At 33.4% G+C, this 20562-nt stretch overlaps 1 long non-coding RNA gene across 1 annotated transcript; it reads right to left on the bottom strand.

Moving 5' to 3' along the window:
- Positions 1-17216: 17216 nt before the first annotated feature.
- On the bottom strand, positions 17217-19742 carry LOC127848121 (uncharacterized). Its single transcript, XR_008034370.1, has 3 exons — positions 19540-19742; positions 18436-18543; positions 17217-17718 (listed from the first exon to the last, which is right to left on the bottom strand). It is a non-coding gene; the product is annotated as an uncharacterized LOC127848121 (long non-coding RNA).
- Positions 19743-20562: the final 820 nt, after the last annotated feature.

Raw genomic sequence — 20562 nt, 5'->3', positions numbered from 1 at the left:
TTAAAAGTTGTCAAACCACTTCGATAAAATGTTAACGCCAACATCCGTTTTTATGCGCGTATGTTTTACTTGTTTTACATATATAGCCTTATTTATTAGGTGTTCATTTATTCATGCATAAGTATATCCGTTCGCATTTAGTTGAGTAACTAGGCATTGGAAGCTGCCGTTTTAGCAGGATGCTATTTGAGGACAGTTGTGTAATTGTTTGATTGATACTACAACTTCACAAAAGGTATGGAAACAAAATCTCCAACGTCAGCTGAATGGGGAAAGTAAATACAGAACATCCACAAAATTGTTGTCCTTCTATCCCTGATGGTTAACATTGGATGTCGTTAGTAAGATCACGAACGGCTCGCTTTGTAAAACATTTCTGAACATCAAAACTGAAAGATGGAATGGACAAGCAATTAGAAGCTCTTCCTTTCTTATAACATTTGCCTGACACGGACACAAGATGTATATTAATTCAAAATCATTTATTTTATTTGACACCCCAGACTGTCCTCTTGATACGTTTGTTTCTTATTGTGTCTCGTGTAGAAATTGTAAATTCCTAGACAGACATTTAATTAATGTTTACTTGGCGTCATAAACAAACCATGAACAATACATACAACGACGTTTTCCCACAGGTAATGTATTGGTCAGTCTAAAACTGACTAGCGTTAGTATACAAGAGTTTAAAAACTAAATAAAAATATAAATGGCTTGCGCTTAAATATGCTTTTAGAACTACGATGATGTGATTAGTTTTAGTTTAAATATGTGCAACTTTTTTGGAAACGACACATACTTATCATCGTTATGATAATTCCATTCTATAACTTATAATTATGTCTTACAAAATGATTAAAAAGCATATCCACTATTATTTAAAACAATTGTCTTTTAACGATCAACTTTGTTTATAATTTTTTTGTTATAATTTCATACCAATTGATTGCTTGTTTTATTCCGAATAATGATTATAACCTCCAGATAAAGCTCTCAACTATCTTAAAACTGGTCAGGCTTTTTCAGAAAAATTGTTAAAAATAACAGTTGACATATTTTTGAAGTGGATACGTCAAAAAGGCCGGATATATTTTCTTCAAGTACAATAAACACGTCTGTACAATTATCTATTTATAGTCGCTGAAGTATGCAATATCTTTCTTGCATGGTGCGTGCAAAAAGACCAATATGTCCGCCAGAACGACAGAAAATGTGTCAATACGATAACCATTACATGCGTGTCATGTTAGCGGGAATACTTGTGTTTTTGTGTGATGTCAAGTTGGCGACGGTCAATAAAACTAACACGCGCACACGAAATATCGAAAAGTATACCCGCCTGATCGACAAAAACGGCATTGAGACATTTTTTGTCGTTTTAGCGATTATAGAGTTTTTTGCTCTGATTCGTTTTTGTGTTTTTCAACTTTAAAATATACCAGCCAGAACGAATGAAAAGGGCCAATACCACATTAATGATCTTTGAAGTTTGTTTGGTCGTTCTTGTGTGTTTCCGTTCGTGAAGGTTTTCATAAATGCAGTATAAATGGAATTGCAAAGATATTATCGCGTTGTGAAACACAAATTGGTGACCCTCCCCGGCACAAGGCCACGCATACACTTTAAATATCTTTCAGTAAAAGATAAAGAGCTGAGATTTCATACATAATAGAATTAGTTGCAACTTTAACATAATATTTTGTGTATTTTAAAGTCAGAGAGATGACGTTATATGGTCATAACCCTTCCGCTTCCGGTGTAAACATTTTCATTTTTTGAATTGGCTAAAAAAAAAGTTTCAACACTAAACCAACTTAAAACCTCAATGAAATTATAAAAAATACTATTCAGATGGACATAGGTATATCTGACACAGGTAATCAATCCGCTTCTATAACAAAAATGTCTCTAAAACACATAATAAAAAACCAAGTTCAAGGAAGAGAAAAGTTATCTCCCCGAGCAAGAACAAATCGTGAAAGCAGAGAAAAAAAGCAAACAGACTTCCGAGTCAGACACTGACAGCTCGTGTAGTGACTGGGCTGATTTAGACATACCCACGTCAAATTACCCCCCCCCCCCCCTTGTAAAGCCAGTGATGTCTCATGTAAATCAAAATAAGATACGAAGATTGCGAACACTTCAGATTGTTTGTCTCAAAATGTTTATACTGTATTCTCAAATAAATATGTTAAAGAAAGCACTGCAAAGGAAACAATGAGATTACTTTGTAATATGTGTATTTTCTTAGCAGACTGATATGCTCAGTAAACGATATCCATTTCTAACAATTTTCGTTCCTATATTGCGAATTCGTCAATTCATAATCAAATTCCGGCGGATTTATGTACAGTCTTTCATCTTAAATTCGAAATCAATTAACAATATGCTGAATGTATATTTCCATAAAGTAATAAAATCAATTTTTGACCGAATAAAACACTTACACGCATACATACGATGTTTGTTCAAATATTAATTGGTTTGTAACTATTTACAAATACGCCATATAATCAATAATGTCATCGGAGGTGAATACGGGACATCAATCGTTATTACGCTATAGACGTTAAATGGTTTTACGCTCATTTCCTTGATTTCTCCAATTACGCTTAATGTATGTGATTGTCTTGAGGTAGCTTCTCTAACCGATTAACCAAATGAGTTATTCTTGCATGGTACGGTGTTTTTGTCATCTGTCAATGTGATGATAAAATATAGGGAGTATGCGAAGACCGTATTAACACAACTCATGATACCAATTCCACCTATTTTTGATTTGTTTTGTGTATTATTTTAACAAGACTAGTTCCGACCTAGAGATTTTATTTTCCCTAGTTTCAAAATGGATTGCTTTATTTACTATTATCAAAGGCCATGTGTGATCTCCGTATATTTGAACCGAATTATTGTATGTGACCCGATAGCATATAATGCATTTTGGATAAACTATAATGTGAGTGTTAAAAAAATAAATATACTTTTTGGATCAACGTAGATATATGTAGTTTTAAGCTAGTATCGACGTTTCAACTGCAAAGTCTATCAAAATGCAAATACATTTCATGTGACTACGGACATAAACTTAACACGATAGTTTCCTTGTTTAAGTATTCTCTTTAACCGAAGTTGTTTAATTTCCGACGCGCTAACTGAACGGTCACTATATTTCACAGACACTACTGTAACCGTTGGTTTTACCCATTTATGCCTAGTAGACTCTCCCATCCTTCTAAATTAGATCAATTCATTTCCAAAATTAGGGATGTCCAGTATATGTATTTCTTTATTTAGAATACTTCTTACAGGAATCCATTTAAGCAAACAGCGCAGACCCTGTTGAGACGCCGCATCATGCGGCGTCCCCTCTGGGTCTAAGTAGTTTGCCAATGCCTTTTATCTAGACGCTGGGCATAAATGGGTTAATCCATCGTTTGCACATGTGTATTTCAAAAAAGCTTATCATCGTCAAATGATTCATCTAACAAAAGATCAATAATTAAGTGTTGGCCTTGTAAATCTAATACAAGTATAAAAGAAAGGTCCTCTTACTCTAAAACAAAACAACCTCAAACGGATATTTAATCATATGAATGCTTAACTTACCAGTGACCCTATATGTATGGAAAGGAACCAATGGCCAAACACACACTGACACAGAACATGGATTCAATATTTTATTTATAATATTTCCAGAAGGCCAATGACCAATGTGGACACATGTTAGTACATGCAATTGATACCATCATTAATAATACTTAAAACATATTATTGAGGAGTACTTACGTTATGAGTAAGCGAAATTGTTGAGCATTGTACGTACTTCCTACATTATTAATATCAACCAATCATTATCTGAAGTTCATATTACATGCATGTACTCGTCGCATAAACTCATAGCGAGACAATAACAAGAACTAACACGAAACTACTGAAAATGCAGAAGAAGATGAATAATACAAGTACCATAGTGTCGTGTATTCATTTCAAAATTACAAGTATAGAAAATGAAATAAATGAGATTTAGAATGAACCGTGCTTCATTCTTATAACATACCACATTACGCAACAAATTACGCAATAAATTGATTATTTCAAAACAAAAGCATGTGGTAGATGACATGCAAAGTATATAACATATCATAAAAAGTCATAAGTCACACATTAAATTCGATTTTATTATTAATTTAAGCACTATATACTTAACATTGTGATTACGTATAAAATATATGTACATTTCATTTCCGTACAAAAACAAGAATAGAAGCAATTTATATGTTTTAGATAGTGAAAAAAAATCGACAACATCAATAGATATACGACATTCGTGAAAGATGTTTAATGGGTACATTTTTATAAAAATGACAGACATATGTTAGTTACTCTACATGTAACTAATACAAACATGCGACATAAATAAAGGCACTAAGTTTTCTTAACGCAGATTAACTATCGGAAGACATAATTCTATAAAAGATTAATATTTTGCCTGTTTCTAAAATATGAAGGTATATATTTACATCTTAAATCTGAGTATAAGTTGCATTAAAGAACAAATTGATATTCGTCTTTTAGACGATTAAATGCAAGATAATCGTAACCTTCTTAGTAGATAAGGTAAATATGTACTTTTATTATTACATAATACTAAATATGGTTTAATTTGAAAGTGTTCTATATTTCTATACAAAAAGAGCTCTACTTGAGTTTACTAATCGACTGTTGCAATTTTGGATAAAATTATCTGTTTATCTTTGTTCAATAGCACCTAGAAATAAAGTATCGTGACTAACATCCATAAATTCAAGGAATCGTAAAAAACAAGTGTAGTTAGCAAATCACGTAGTAGGGAGCACCAACATTTTCGTAAGGATATCTTTCGCAATCATTCAACAATGTAAGGTAGTTTTTACTGAATGTATTACTATCAGTGTGTAAGATTACAGTCCATATTTTCTAATATTATAATATATCTGCGTTGTCAAGTTTAAGCGCCCAGGTTCGCCGTATATAATATCATTTTGAGTGCTTGTTTTAACAAGCAACACATTTTTGCAAACATGCACATGATTGCGTTCTAAAGCACCGTCCTTGACAAAACCCCAAACTTCGCTACAGTAATTAAAATAGGTTATATCAGTTTATAATACCAATCAAGTATGTGTTTTACAGTAATTTCGGTAATCTTGTTAAGGTAGTTATTCATCGGGAATATCGCCTTCAAAGTTGTCCAGCTTGTAAGCTTTGTGCACCAGAGAAACAGCCAACAGGCGTAAATACAACACCAACGTAATTAAACTACTAAACTTTCTTAAAATTAATATCATGGCAGTGGAATGAAATATTGTTTGGCAACCTTTTCTGAAAACATGACTTTAGGTGTATCAGTGTTAAATACTAATTTCCAGCGTTTATAGTATTCATATAATGCATTTAGATTATGTTGCAATTCTTGAGCGTTATTGGCAAAATTAATGATATCATATGCATACAACACAATAAATATTTTGAAATCATTTATATCTCTACCATTCATACCACTTTCAGAAAATACTGATTCTAAATCAATTAAAAAATACAAAACAAGAACGGCGATACATAATCTCTTTGCCTGACACCTAGCAAACATGCGAACGCCCCACTTAATTGAGTACAATATTTAACTGTAGATTTTACGGTTGAGTATATTGATTTTACTATATCAAACATTTTTCTATGTTTAATGAGTTCCCACCAACGGTTTTCTATAACCACATAATCAAAGGCTTTACTGAAGTCGTCAAATACACAAAAAGCTGTTATCCTTAATTAAATAAGTTTGTCAAAAGACCATGCAGTATAATTATCAAGGGTGCTCATTTTTTATCTTACATCCGCCTCTGCTTCTTCGTATACATAGTGTTGTGAAAGCCCAAAATTTAAAATGCGAGTAAACAGTTTCCTAGCGTACTCAATAAAGTTATGCTTCTATAACTATTTTCATCAATAATACTACCATTCTTGTGCAAAGATACAACAAAGCCCTCAGACCAAGAAGTTGGAAAATTACCACGTTCAAATATTTGTTAAAATGTGTATGCAAATACGGCGAAATCGTGTCTTCACGATGGATAAAAAACAAAACTAATGTGTGTGTGTGTCCGTGCGTGCGTGCGTGCGTGCGTGCGTGTGTGTGTGTGTGTGTGTGTGTGTGTGTGTTTTCATCAACATTTTATTGACAATACTGTATCATTAAAATTCAATAAACAATACATTGTCACAGCTCCAGAAAATTCAATCAAGTATTTCGGCCATACATATATACAGACGCATTTGCCGATTTTTTCTTGTTCGTATATATTTGTTTGAAAATACTTTAAAAGTGAAACTAACGTTCCTTTTTATTATCTATTCAACTATATTTTAAAATGTGCATTGAACTTCTATTAAATTACGTTACACATGTACAGTTTATATATACTATATATAAGGAAATCACTTCTAAACGAAAGCCCACCACATGTGAAAAGTAATGTAAAGGCTAATCCATGAAGCCCAGTTTTTCTACTGACCGCCTTGTAAACAACCGTGTTTTGATAATGTTATTTTTAGGTCGTTGATTGGCTGTACAGGGTGTATGTGTTCTAAAAAGAATAATTTGGCACCAGCCGTGTTTGTAAAAATCGGATTTCAAGAGGTAGAATACATTGATGACACGGAGATTATTTCTCCTTCATTGGCTGCTGCAAATGTATCAATACAATTACTTTTGTCGAGAAAATGCTTATCGATAGAAGGATTTTACATAGACAATTGTTTCTTGTTGCCCGTTTAAAGTTCACAGATGTATGAAAAATGATCTGTTACCGAAATTGTTTTTTTTTAACTATTTAGAATTTATGATAACCATCTGACATGTTATGTTTCAAGCTTAACTAAATGTGCAAAAGTAGAACTGTAAGAAATTCAATATATTGTATTTTATTAATCAAACATTAATGAACTTAAAATACTTACAGTTTTCAGTTTAAGAATATCAGCAAAACCAAACGCGAAAAAATTACCGTGTGAAAATATAAGCTCATGATGCGAAATGCCTGAAACATAACAAACGCGAAAGACTGACAATGAATGCATATCAGCTCGTGATGTAAAATGACTCAAACAGAACTAAATGTAAAAGCACAAGAATGTAAAAATATCATCCCTTGATGTGAAATGCTTCAAACAGAACTCAACGTGAAAGAATGCTTATGTACTAATATTAGCGCTTGATGTGAAATGCCTCAAAAAGGACTGAAATGAAAGAATGAGAGTGTAAACATATCCGCAAATGATGTTAAATGCCTCAAATAGAACTGAATTTGAAACAATGAGAGTGTAAGAATTTCAGCGCATTAAGTGCACTGCTTCAAACAGAACTGAACGTGAAAGAATAAGAGTGTAAGAACATTAGCGCATGAATTGTAATGCTTTCAATAGAACTTAACGTGAACGAATGTTTATGTACGAATATCAGAGCTAAATGTTAAATGCCTCAAAAAGAACCGACTATGAAATAATGAGAGTTTAAGAATATTATCCCTTGATGTGAAATGCTTGAAATAGAACTGAACGTGAAAGAATGTTTCTATAAGAATATCTGCGCTTGATGTGAAATGCCTCAAACAGAACTGAAATGAAAACATGACAGTGTAAAAATATCCGCGCATGCTGTGAAATGCCTCAAATAGAACTGAATTTAAAACAATGAGATTGTAAGAATATTAGCCCCTGAAAGGCATGAAACAGAACTGAACGTGAAAGAATGAGAGTGTAAGAATATCAGCGAATGATGTCAAATGCCTAAACCAGGACAGAGCGTTCAAAACTGCTTATATAAGAATATCAGCCATTTATGTGAAATGCTTCGAACAGTGCTGAACGGTAAAGCATAAGTGAGTATGAATATCAGCCCTTGATGTGAAATGCTTCAAACAAAAGTGAACGTGAAAGAATGAGAGTGTAAGAATATCAGCGCAAATATAAAATACCTCAAACGGTACTATATTTAAAAGTATAAGAGTGTAACATTATCAGCCCTTGATGTGAAATGGTTCAAACATAACTGAACGTTAAAGAATGCCTATGTAAGAATATCAGCGCGCTAGATGTGCAATGCTTCAAACAGAACTGAACGTGAAATAATGAGAGTGTAAGAATAACAGCGTATGATGTAGACTGTTTAATACAGATCTGAACGTCAAAGCATACTAGTATTAGGATATCACTCCTTGATGTGAAATGCCTCTAACAGAACTGAAATGAAAGAATGAGAGTTTAAAAATATTAGTCGATGATTTGAAATACCGCAAACAGAACTGGATGTGAAAGAATGAGAGTGTAAGAATATACGCCCTTGATGTGAAGTGATTCAAACAGAAATGAAAGTTAAAGACTGCTTATGTAAGAATATCAGCGCCTCTTGATGTGAAATGCTATAAACAGAACTGAACATGAACTAATGAGAGTGTAAGAATATCAGCGCATGATGTGAAATGTTTCAAACAGATCTGAACATAAAAGCATACGTATGTAAGGATATCAGCCCTTGATGTTAAATGTCTAAAACAGAACTGAAATGAAAGAATGAGAGTGTAAAAATATCAGCGCATGATGTAAATTGCCTCAAACGGAACTGAATGTGAAAAAATTCTTATGCAAGAATATCAGCGCCGCTAGATGTGAAAAGCTTCAAAGAGAACTAACCGTGACATTATGATAGTGTAAGATTACCCGCGCATGATGTGAAATGCCTCAAACAGAACTGAACGTGACATAATGAGAGTGTAAAAATATCCGCGTATGCTGTAAATTACCTAAAATAGAACTGAATTTGAAACAATGAGATTGTAAGAATATTAGCACTTGATGTGAAATGCTTCAAACAGAACTGAACATGAAAGAATGAAAGTGTAAGAATGTAATCGAATGATGTCAAACGCCTAAAACAGAACTGAACGTTTAAAACTGCTTATATAAGAATATCAGCCATTTATGTGAAATGCTTCAAACAGTTCTGAACGTTAAAGCATAAGTGAGTATGAATATCAGAAATTGATGTGAAATGATTCAAACAAAAGTGAACGTGAAAGAATGAGAGTGTAAGAATATCAGCGCATGATATAAAATACCTCAAACGGTACTTTTTTTAAAAGCATAAGAGCGTATGAATGCCAATGTAAGAATATCAGCGCCGCTTGATGTTCAATGCTTCAAACAGAATTGAACGAAAAATAATGAGAAAGTAAGAATAACAACAGTAACAGTAAGAATAACAGCGTATGATGTAAAATGATAAATACAGATCTGAAAGTCAAAGCAATAGTGTAAGGATATCAGTCATTGATGTGAAATGCCTCAAACAAAACTGAAATGAAAGAATAAGAGTTCAAAATATCAGCGAATGATGTCAAATGCCTCAAACAGAACAGGATGTGAAATAATGAGAATGTAAGAATATACGCCCTTGATTTTAAAATGCTTCAAACAGAAATGAATGTTAAAGAGTGCTTATGTAAGAATATCAGCGCAACTTGATCTGAAATGCTATAAACAGAACTGAACCTGAAATAATGAGAGTATAAGAATATCAGCGCATGATGTGAAATGTTTCAAACAAGATTGAACGTTAAAGCATAAGAGTGTAAGAATATCAGCCCTTGATGTGAAATGCCTAAAACAGAACTGAAATGAAAGAATGAGAGTGTAACAATATCAGCGCATGATGTAAATTGCCTCAAACGGAACTGAATGTGTAAGAATATCATCGCCGCTTGATTTGAAATGCTTCCAAGAGAATTAACTATGACATCATGGGAGTGTAGGATTACCAGCGCATGATGTGAAATACTTCAAACAGAAACAGAACGTGAAAGAATAAGAGTGTAAAAATATCATCCCTTGACGTGAAATGCCTCAAAAAGAACTTAAATGAAAGAATGAGAGTTTAAAAATATTGTTGCGTAATGCAGTCCCGTTTTGTACTACACTGTATAGACTTAGTCGTAAATAAGTTTCAAACAAATAACGCCGCCATAAGTTTAAAGATTTATTCTGTGTAACGTTAATTGACCGGATTACTACAGCGGAGGATATATAAACTCTGGAATATCTATGCATATCTGTTTCGTGGAGCTGAGCAGTTATTTTTGTTCGAAAAAAGACAACGTTATCCAACTTATAAAAATAAAGATGAAGAATCTATATCGCGGATGAGTCAACACAGGATGTAAACAAACACGTATCAAAAAATGAAACATTTCATGAAGAAGAACCGATTTAACTTTCAAGCAAACAAATATAGGATAGAAAGTAGAAAACCTTATCGGCTGCAAACTGGAATCTGGATCGGCGTTTCAACTGTCCTCTACGTCTTTGATCCACCGAATTGCAACTTAAAAATGGTCTTGATTAAAACGCGGCCGTTGTTCGTTAAGGCTCGAACTGGAATGATTCCAAAAGAACACTGATCTTCCTTGGTCGAGTCAGCTGCCGGTCGACCCGACCAATGATCGAACGACCAACTAAGGCAAATCGACCCGGGTCGACAAGTTCTAAGAATCCAAGATGGCCGCCGTAGCGAATGTAAAACAAAGCTCTGATGAAGACTTACCATGAGCGATTTTTTGTAAAATGCGATATGATATATGACATAGAGGAAAATAACTATTAAAACTCTGTGGTGAGTTGTAATGGATACATATTACACAAAATGGAGAATTTGCCTATCAGGACACAATTAAACAAAGAAACTGCTTCGCTACTTACAAGTGTTAAGCAAAAATAAAATCATTATACTTTTAAAGAAACTTTAAGTACAGTGAGGGTGGTTTTAATTACAAAATGCATTCTGTAAGACATAATAAATATGCAGTCATGTTTTTGTATAAAATTCCCTCACTGGTGATCATCACAACTCTTTGAATGTTAATACATGTATTAAAAGGTAAGTGTCCATTTACTGCATAAATAGTATAATTTATTAACAAATATTAATATTCAGAATATCATTGAACAAAAGGTGGGGCGCATCAATATCAGCGCATGATGTGAAATGCCTCTAACAGAACTGAATGTGAAAGAATGAGAATGTAAGAATATACGCCCTTGATGTGAAATGCCTAAAACAGAACTGAAATGAAAGGATGAGAGTGTAAAACTATCAGCGCATGATGTAAATTGCCACAAACGGATCTGAATGTGAACGAATTCATTTAAGAATATTATCGCCGCTTGATTTGAAATGCTTCCAAGAGAGCTAACCGTGACATCATGGGAGTGTAAGATTACCAGCGCATAATGTGATATGCTTCAAACAGAACCGAACGTGAAAGAATAAGTGTGTAAAAATATTAGCGCATGGTGTGAAATACCTCAAACAGAACTTAATGTAAAAGCATATGAGTGTAAAAATATAATCCCTTGATGTAAAATGCCTCAAATAGAACTGACTATGAAATAATGGGAGAGTAAGATTATCAGGGGATTTTGTGAACTGCTTCAAACAGAACTGAGCGTGAACTCAAAAGTGTATAAGAACATCAGCCCTTGAACAGAACTAAACGTGAACAATATGAATATGATAATATCAGAACTTGATGTGCAATGCTTCAAACATAACTGAACGTGAAATAATAAATGTGTAAAAATATCAGCCCTTGATGTGAAATGCTTTAAACAGACCTGATCATGGAATAATAAAAGTTTAAGAATATCAGTCCATTATGTGAAACGCTTCAAACAGAACGGAACGTGAAAGCATAAAAGTATAAGAATATCAGAACTTGATGTAAAATGCTTCAAATAGAACTGAACGTGAAAGAATGAGAGTTTAATAATTTCAGCCATTGATGTAAAATGCTTCAATCAGAATTGAATGTGTAAGCATAAGAGTGTAAGAATATCATCCCTTGATGTGACATCTTGTAACAGAACTGAACGGGAAAGCATAAGGGTGTTAAAATATCAGTCCTTGAAATGCAATTCTTCAAACAAAACTTAACGTGAAAGAATAAGAGTGTAAGAGATCAGCCATTGATGTTAAATGCGTCAAACAGAACTGAACGTGAAAGAATGCTTATGTAAGAATACCAGTGTTTGATGTGAAATGCTTCAAACAGAACTGCTCTTGATAGAATGAGAGTTTAAGAATATCAGTCCTTGATGTGAAATGCTTCAAACATAAATGAGCGTGAAAGAATGAAAATGTAAGAATATCAGAGATATGCTTCAAACAGAACTGAATGTGAAATAATAAGTGTAAGAATATTAGCCATTGATGTGAAATGCTTAAAACAGAACTGAACGTGAATGAATGCTTAAGTAAGAATATAATCGCTTGATGTGAAAGGCTTCAAACGGATCTGCACTTGAAAGAATTAGAGTGTAAGACTATCAGCGGTCGATGTGAAATGCTTTTAACAGAACTTCATTTGCAAGAATAAGAGTGAAAGAATATTAGTCCTTTATGTAAATTCCTTCAAACAGAACTGACCATGAAAGAATGAAAGTGTAAGAATATCAGCCCTGGATGTGAAATGCTTAAAAAATAACTGAACGTGAAAGTATGCGTATGCAAGAATATCAGCTATTGATGTGAAAAGCTTCAAACTGAACTGCACTTGAACAAATTATAGTGTAAGAATATCAGCGCTTGATGTGAAATGCTTCAAACAGAACTGAACGTGAGATAATAAGAGTGTAAGAAAATTAGCACTTGATGTGAAATGCTTCACGAATATCAGCCTTTGATGTGAAATGCTTGAAACGGAGCTGACCGTAAAAGAATGCTTATGTCAGAATATCAGCTCTTGATGTGAAATGCTTCAAACTGAACTTCACTTGAACAAATAAGAGTGTATGAATTTCAGCGCTTAATATGAAAATGCTTTAAACAGAACTAAACGTGAAAGAATAAGAGAAACGAATATCCGCGTTTGATGTGGAATGCTTTAAACAGATCTGCACGTGAAAGAATGCTGATGTAAAAATATCAGCTTTTGATGTGAAATGCTTCAAACTGAACTGAACGTGAAATAATGCTGATGTAAGAATATCAGCTCTTAATGTGAGATGCTTCAAATTGAACTTCACTTGAAGAAATTAGAGTTTAAGAATATCAGCGCTTGATGTGAAATGCTTCAAACAGAACTGAACGTGAAAGAATAAGAGTAAAAGAATATCAGCCTTTGTTGTGAAAATCTTCAATAAGAACTGAACGTAAAATAATGCTTTTGTCAGAATATTAGTTTTTGATGTGAAATGCTTCAAACTGAACTGAACGTGAAAAAATGCGGATGTAAGAATATCAGCTCTTGTTGTGAAATGCTTCAAACTGAAATTCACTTGAATAAACTAGAGTGTTAGAATGCCAGCGCTTGCTGTGACATGCTTCAAACAAAACTGAACGTGAAATTATAAGAGTGTAAGAATATAAGCACTTGATGTGAAATGCTTAAAACAGAACTGAACGTGAAAGAATAAAGTAAAAGGATATCAGCCTCCGATGTGAAATGCTTCAAACGGTCCTAACGTGAAAGAATAAGAGTGAAGAATATCAGCGCATGATGCGAAATGCCTCAAACAGTACGGAATGTGAAAGAAAGAATTCTAATGTACGAATATGAGCCCTTGATTTGAATTGCCTAAAAGAGAACGGAACGTGAACATTTGAGAGTATATTTGATATTTTGTACCGCAACATTGACCGACCCGGGATTTACGACAAACATTTGAACAAAAACTTTACATATATTGTTAAATGATGTGTGTAAGTTTGCATTTTTTTAAATAAATAAAACCGCATTCCAATGCATTTCGCAAAACATGGAAGAAAAGAACCCGTACATACACATCAAACCAACGCCACCTTTGAGAGATGGATCATAATTGTTATGCATCTACATTAGTTCGTAACAAGCTCAGCATGTGAAAAATCAAGTAAGTCTCCTTTGATAATCAAAGCGTCAACATCCCGACCGATTGTGAAAGTCGAACAAGCTAACTACCAATCCAGTCGCATTTATGTTCACGATACTGTGAGTTCAACAAAAGAATAATGACTATACAACTGTTCAAAACGTTTCGCAATATATTACATTCGATATTGATTTATCAAGGTAACACTTCCCTTTAGAAGTTGACGAAGATAACCAACGTTTTAATGTTTACATACATTAGCAGTATTTATCACAAAAGCACTCCTCCCATACAAATATTGAGGGATCCATCGGATGTCTTTTTTAAACAATATCCAAACAAGATTTTTTATTGTTTTCGTTTATTACGAGGTAAATTAAGGGCATTGTAAATAGGTGGCATATCGAGGTAAAACCACGCAAACTCTGTCTTTTACGATTTACAGATATCGTTGTGTAATGTAAAATTGATCAATCATTTTATTCAGTGTCGAAAAAATCTTGTTTGGATAGTGTCATATGCGTGATTGAAACTTACGCCTACAAAACATCGCCTACGTCATCGAGACGTTTTCTACACTACTTTCTGTAAGGAAAGAGCGCATGCGTGGTGTTATACAAAGGAATGCTTTAATTTAGCTTATGTTTTTCCAAAGCCCGCACGATGTGTCCACGTGGACAACTTGTTAAATACCTTAAATTATGCTTTTTTATTAAGCGTTTATATAAACGAAAAATATGTTTTATTCATACATTTATAACACAACTGTTAAACTTTATTTTACGCCGATATGCCAATTAAAGCATTTTAAAATATTTTTTTTTCATTTCCGATGGTACGAAAATTTTCGCTACTTGCTGCGGTTTTTAAGACTGACGTTTTATTTATTTATAATTAAAAGGCTTAAATACTACATAATTTATTAAACAAATGGCTCAGAGAGAATATGTGGCAAATATTATTGGTGAACGTGACACGTGATATTAATCATTGTGTATACTTTGTTCAAATATTCCAAAATTGTCGACAACAAAGTTAACATATATGCTTATGCATTTCAGTTCTGTGCACATAACAACAAAAACGCACAGTGTGCGTTTGGTATGCATTGGTCAAGTTTGGATTTAACTGGTTTTATGGATGTCAGCATATCTTAAGTCATCGATTACGACATGTTTTGCATTTATATTGATATACCTTTGTCATATTCGAATCGGAATAATATAGTTTTTAAGTTAAAGTTTTGCTATCGTTGTTATATTTTTTTTTATTAATCAAGTATTCAAAATTTAGAGCTCCAAACCATATTGAAAAGGGTGTTTTTTTAACGTTTTTTTGGTATTTGTACTCCATTATATGTGTTATCATTTGAGAAATGCGTCAAGTTTGATTCTGCATCTTATCGCACTAAAACATGTATCGTTGTTTTTACAGCAGTTATTTTCGTTTATTAATACTCGATTGAAAACAGTGCGATTATAAAAAAGGCGATCTAAACAATCGAAGGTTTAAAGTTTCGAAAATCTAGCGATTTAAAGCCGACAATGTACCAGTGGGCACCCAAACGTTGCTGCAGCGTTGTATTAAGGTTGCAGTCAAACGTTGCAGTTTGGTTGTACCAATGGTGTATATGAAAGTTTTCCCGACGTTTTTTTTCCAAACGTTGCTGCAACGTTTTTTCCAAACGTCGCTTTAACGTTGTATTTAGGTCGCAATAAAACGCAGTATTTTAAAATTCTATTTTAAATAATATAAAAATATATAATATAATAATATACTCTTTCGAGTATTAACGGCAGTTATGGACATTTTCGAGTCCTTTTCCTAGAATGAACCATTACTTGATGTTTATAGATAAGTTAATGAAACGAATGCGGCGGCTCCAGGGCGTAGCGATTATTTTTCATTATTTCTTGAAAAACGGGGAGAGTGGTGTCAGTGGTATAATAAAGCTCGGCACGAATAAAATAACGGCTCGGCAAGCCTCGCAGTTATTTTATTCTAAGCCTCGCCTGATATATTACAAAACGATCAGGCAGTAACCTGTTATTCTCTATATACCAATATTTATTATACAATTTGATAGATAAACATATACTAACAAATTGATGTTATTTCACAGGTAAATAAACATATAAAAACACAGTTAAATAAATATGATAACATTTGATTGAAACAAATAACCTTGCAAAAACCGTGTATAACATGGTGTGTAATGGTATATTTACAGTACAGTTATCGAACGGTTGTTAAATATTTATTTAATTCATTCCCTTTGTTATTATCGCTTGGAATAAACTCAAGCTTAACTTTGTTTCGACACACAATTTTGTTGAGTTGCAACTTTTCAAATTATCAACATAATTATTACATGTCGAATGTAGATGTTTTTTCATACAATTAAGTTATAAATATGAAAACTAACCACTAAGACCTATATATAGAATCTTACGGGAACAAGTATCTGTCTGCTATTGTACATGTAACGGGGCGTTTGCAAAAGGCATCAAACAAACAATAGCCCCACTAATACATTGATAACATCAACAAGTTTGTAATTCATTAAATAATTATAACTGGATGTTGAAACATTTGAATGGGTCATTTTTGAAACAGGAGCCAGCGAAGCAGAATTGGTAATCAACTTGGTAATCAACCTGTTGAACTCCAGGTTTCACAACCACGACTGGCTTTTCTCTGGTTAACACACATATCCTGAAGCCAATACTCCAGGTTTCACATCCACGACTGGCTTTTCTCTGGTTAACACACATATCCTGAAGCCAATACAAATATCTGGTGGTATTTGTGTTAATACTTTTGCCAACGTATGCTTGTTTACATATTTGTAAATTCCTCGCATCGATTTAATGTATGTGACTGATGACATTATTAAACATGCGCTTAGATAAGAGTATGTATGCACTGAAAAAGGCAATTGATTGTTAATTAATCGTTTTATAGTTTCAATGTTTTACCATATGAAGGTTGACAACACATGTACATATATTTTCCAAACATATGTATATTTCACTAAGAGACGTTTATGTCAACTTACAACAAATCAATATACAATTGACAACCGCTGTCAACAAACTGAAATAAAGTGTTGACATATTAATAGGCATTTTAATAGCCAACTACCAAGTACCGTTAACAAAACAATTGCATACTGAACGCTACATTTAGCTTCGATGCCAATGAAACTTAATATGCATAAAACATATGAACAACAAGTAATTGACGTCATATTAAGTGTTTAATAGAATATTTCAATGGATTGCTGTACATGATCAGATATTAAACATATACTAATTTTTAGTTACGCGTAATCTGTTAGAATAACACACCATGTCGTGTATTTGTTAAACTGTAATTCTTACACGTTTCCAGATGTTTAATGAATAACACAGCAGGAACTGATTCTCGTGTACTTTCACTTATCTCAGTCAGATTAAGACTTAATTTATCGTTGGATGATACGTTTGCAACAAAGCTTAAGTAGCCGAGGATAAATTATTTGTAACACACATTACAAAGGAAAACTTAAAAGTTCAATGGGCATCAAGGACAAATATGCCTTGCGATATCTTGATGAACACATTTTATTCACAAGAAAGTTATTAATCGTTGACACATTTGCAGCAGCCAGCGAAGTAGAAATAGTCTATCTCCGTGTCTTGCAGTTCATCCACCTCTTGAACTCCGAATTTCACAACCACGGCTGGTGCCAAATTATTTTCTTGAGAACACACACACCCTGTGCAACCAATCAACGCCCTTGAAAATAAATTTATATAAAGTTAGTTGTTTATATGCACTGGTTGGTCAGTAGGAAAACTGCGCTTATTGCATGTGCGTACACAATCTACATGGATTAGCATGTAAAGCTCGTGGTGGCTTATCAGGAACGCGATGTCCTTATATGCTGGTTTTGCGTTTAGAAGTGCCATTCTTGAAAAGAAAACAGTCCATCAAAGCGTATGCTGGTTTTGCGTTTAGAAGTGCCATTCTTGAAAAGAAAACAGCCCATCAAAGCGTATGCTGGTTTTGCGTTTAGAAGTGCCATTCTTGAAAAGAAAACAGTCCATCAAAGCGGACAGTGAGCTTTTGAATATAACTTTCAAATAAGGGAAACCTTATATGTAAATATAGCTTTCAAATCGCATAGTAAGGGGGCGAAGATGAATATGAGGCGCAGCATGACAGAAACGTTATATAGATTGAACGGTGTATAAAAATATTGTATGCGTTGACATGGGATCAGGCGATGTCGATATTATTACAAAATGGAAGATTAAAGATAAAGGTAAAATATTGGAAATTAAAGAAAATATTACAATTGTGTTTGGATAAAGTGTGACCATTATCTGACAGCAATCTAAGCAATATGTTTAATCTTCGCGTGATCTAACTGAATATGAAGAATTTGTTACGACCGATTATACACGTGTTTTTTTACTAAATGAACGCTGTAACTGTCTTCCAAATACTCACGTGCATAAATGAACGGTGAAAAACTGCTTCTTGTTCTCGTACTGCAGAAATGTGCGAACCTGTCCTTGAAGGTTCGGGTGATTTGTTGGGGCATGGAACGCGGCACTGCTGCAAAATGTTAAGCCTTCTGAATTAGGTTTCCTGATAAAAATGCTCTGTTTAACATACAATAATTAAACATACATATGACAAGGACTAACGCGTTCGTTATGTTTTGCCTTAATTATAAATGATTTATGAGTTAATATATAGCGTATATATGTATTATTTCACATTGGAAGCATACAATTTTACGGTTTGATGGTCGTTTTGTTTATGTTTACACATCTTTATTTGTTTGATACGAGTGTATTTCCGATATAAAACGCTGTATTGTGTTCAATATCTTGAACAAAAGGATAGCCAATACGTCGATTAAGGTCCTTTTTTACTATTTTTTTTTAGTAAGTGCTTCATATATTATTGAATTTTCTGACATTTATTAATTTATATATAGTATATACGAACAAAATAAAAAAGAACAAGAACAAACTCAATTAATTTATAACGCCTAGTGCAGAACGTGTTAATGTTTCAAAAACTGAAGCAATTAGAACGTTCGCCCAGCAAATCTAATTCTAAAATAATCCATGTATATGGTTTGTAACTGCGACATTAAGTCATTAGCATTTATAAACAAATTGGAGTCATTGTATTCGTTGATGTTTATTTAATATTTGAAATATATTCTTAAAATACAAATGCCGTTTTCGCTGAATGTATGACAAATTTATGTTCCGCAGACGTTTGTTTAACTGAGCAATCGTACTGAGCTGTAGACATATTAGAAGTAAAGTGCTTTAAATTAGTAATTTAATTAATTTAATTTATGTCGGTCGACATTTATATTAATCGTTATATAATGGCTCAGTTTTAAATGGTCATACTTGTTTTCCTGCTTATGAATGACTTGCTTAATGTTATTTTATTGTAACCCTAAAAATGTGGCTCATCTTGCTTTGCTAACTGGACAATGCCGTTAAATACATGTACCACACGGAAAAGGTCTAATAGATAGAAACAATTAATTATAGTGCACTCAACCCGAAAAGTAGGTGTACTTACGATGTACAACATCCATGCTGTACTCCTATAGTACTCTGCCGTTTTCGTCTTGCCGGTGCTGGGTTAACACACGCGAATGAACATGATTGAGTACTTTTCACGGTCGGTTGTATAACCGTTCTATTGAAGTAAAAAGACTGCTGGAACGATGCATTGAACACGCTTTGCTCTTCTTGACTTCGGAAGAAGGCGGGGTAAAGATCCTGAACGGTGTTTTCGTTCAGCTCTGTCCGCTTGCTCCTCGAACTAAAATGTATTTTTGTATTATGAACGGTTGTATGTATAGTAGGTTAATATGTCAGTGATTCTGAATGATGGGTCATGTAAATGTACTAGTCAATCCGGATATGGCATATTAATATATAAGCCAGAACAGATTCGAAGTGGTCGTGTATACGCTGTATTCAACCGTTGCAATATGCTCGTGGAATACAATTTTATCGATGCTATTCAGTTCCTAAACGGACTCCTTTTTTATACATCACTGCAGTAGTTAACATATGCATCTACCAAATTTGGTTGCAGGAGCAAAAACTTATCATACTTATGTTAAGATACCATTTGTGAAGATATATTATTGTCAATTTCTGTCAATCGTTCACGTTAGCATTATTGTAAGAACCTATCACTACTTAGTCAATAATCTACGTGTGAGAAGCGCTGAAAGTCACTTTTAGCTTAATTTCAAGAAAAATTGTTATTAAGACACTGAAAATTCCGAATCTTTTAAGCTTCTTATCAGGGCATTTACGTCTTCATACGAAAACAAATATCCTAATTCCAAATGTTTTCTATTTTTGCTCCATATTCAATATCATTGTTAAACGGCAATACATTTTGATAAGCGTGTTTAATTTTTATTACAGTATATAACAGTAAATATAATTACCAAAATTGCCCAAAACAAAACTCACCCTGGTAGTTTTTTAATTTAATGACATTGACACAAAAAACCTTAATAAGCATATCGTATCATGATAGACATTCGATATATTCAAATAATATTTTAATACGTATACAATA

This window comes from Dreissena polymorpha, chromosome 10 (genome assembly GCF_020536995.1).
Source record: "Dreissena polymorpha isolate Duluth1 chromosome 10, UMN_Dpol_1.0, whole genome shotgun sequence".
Taxonomy (NCBI): Eukaryota; Metazoa; Mollusca; class Bivalvia; order Myida; family Dreissenidae; genus Dreissena; species Dreissena polymorpha.
The sequence above is the reverse complement of the archived record's forward strand: the minus strand, read 5'-3'. Positions and strand labels throughout refer to the sequence as shown.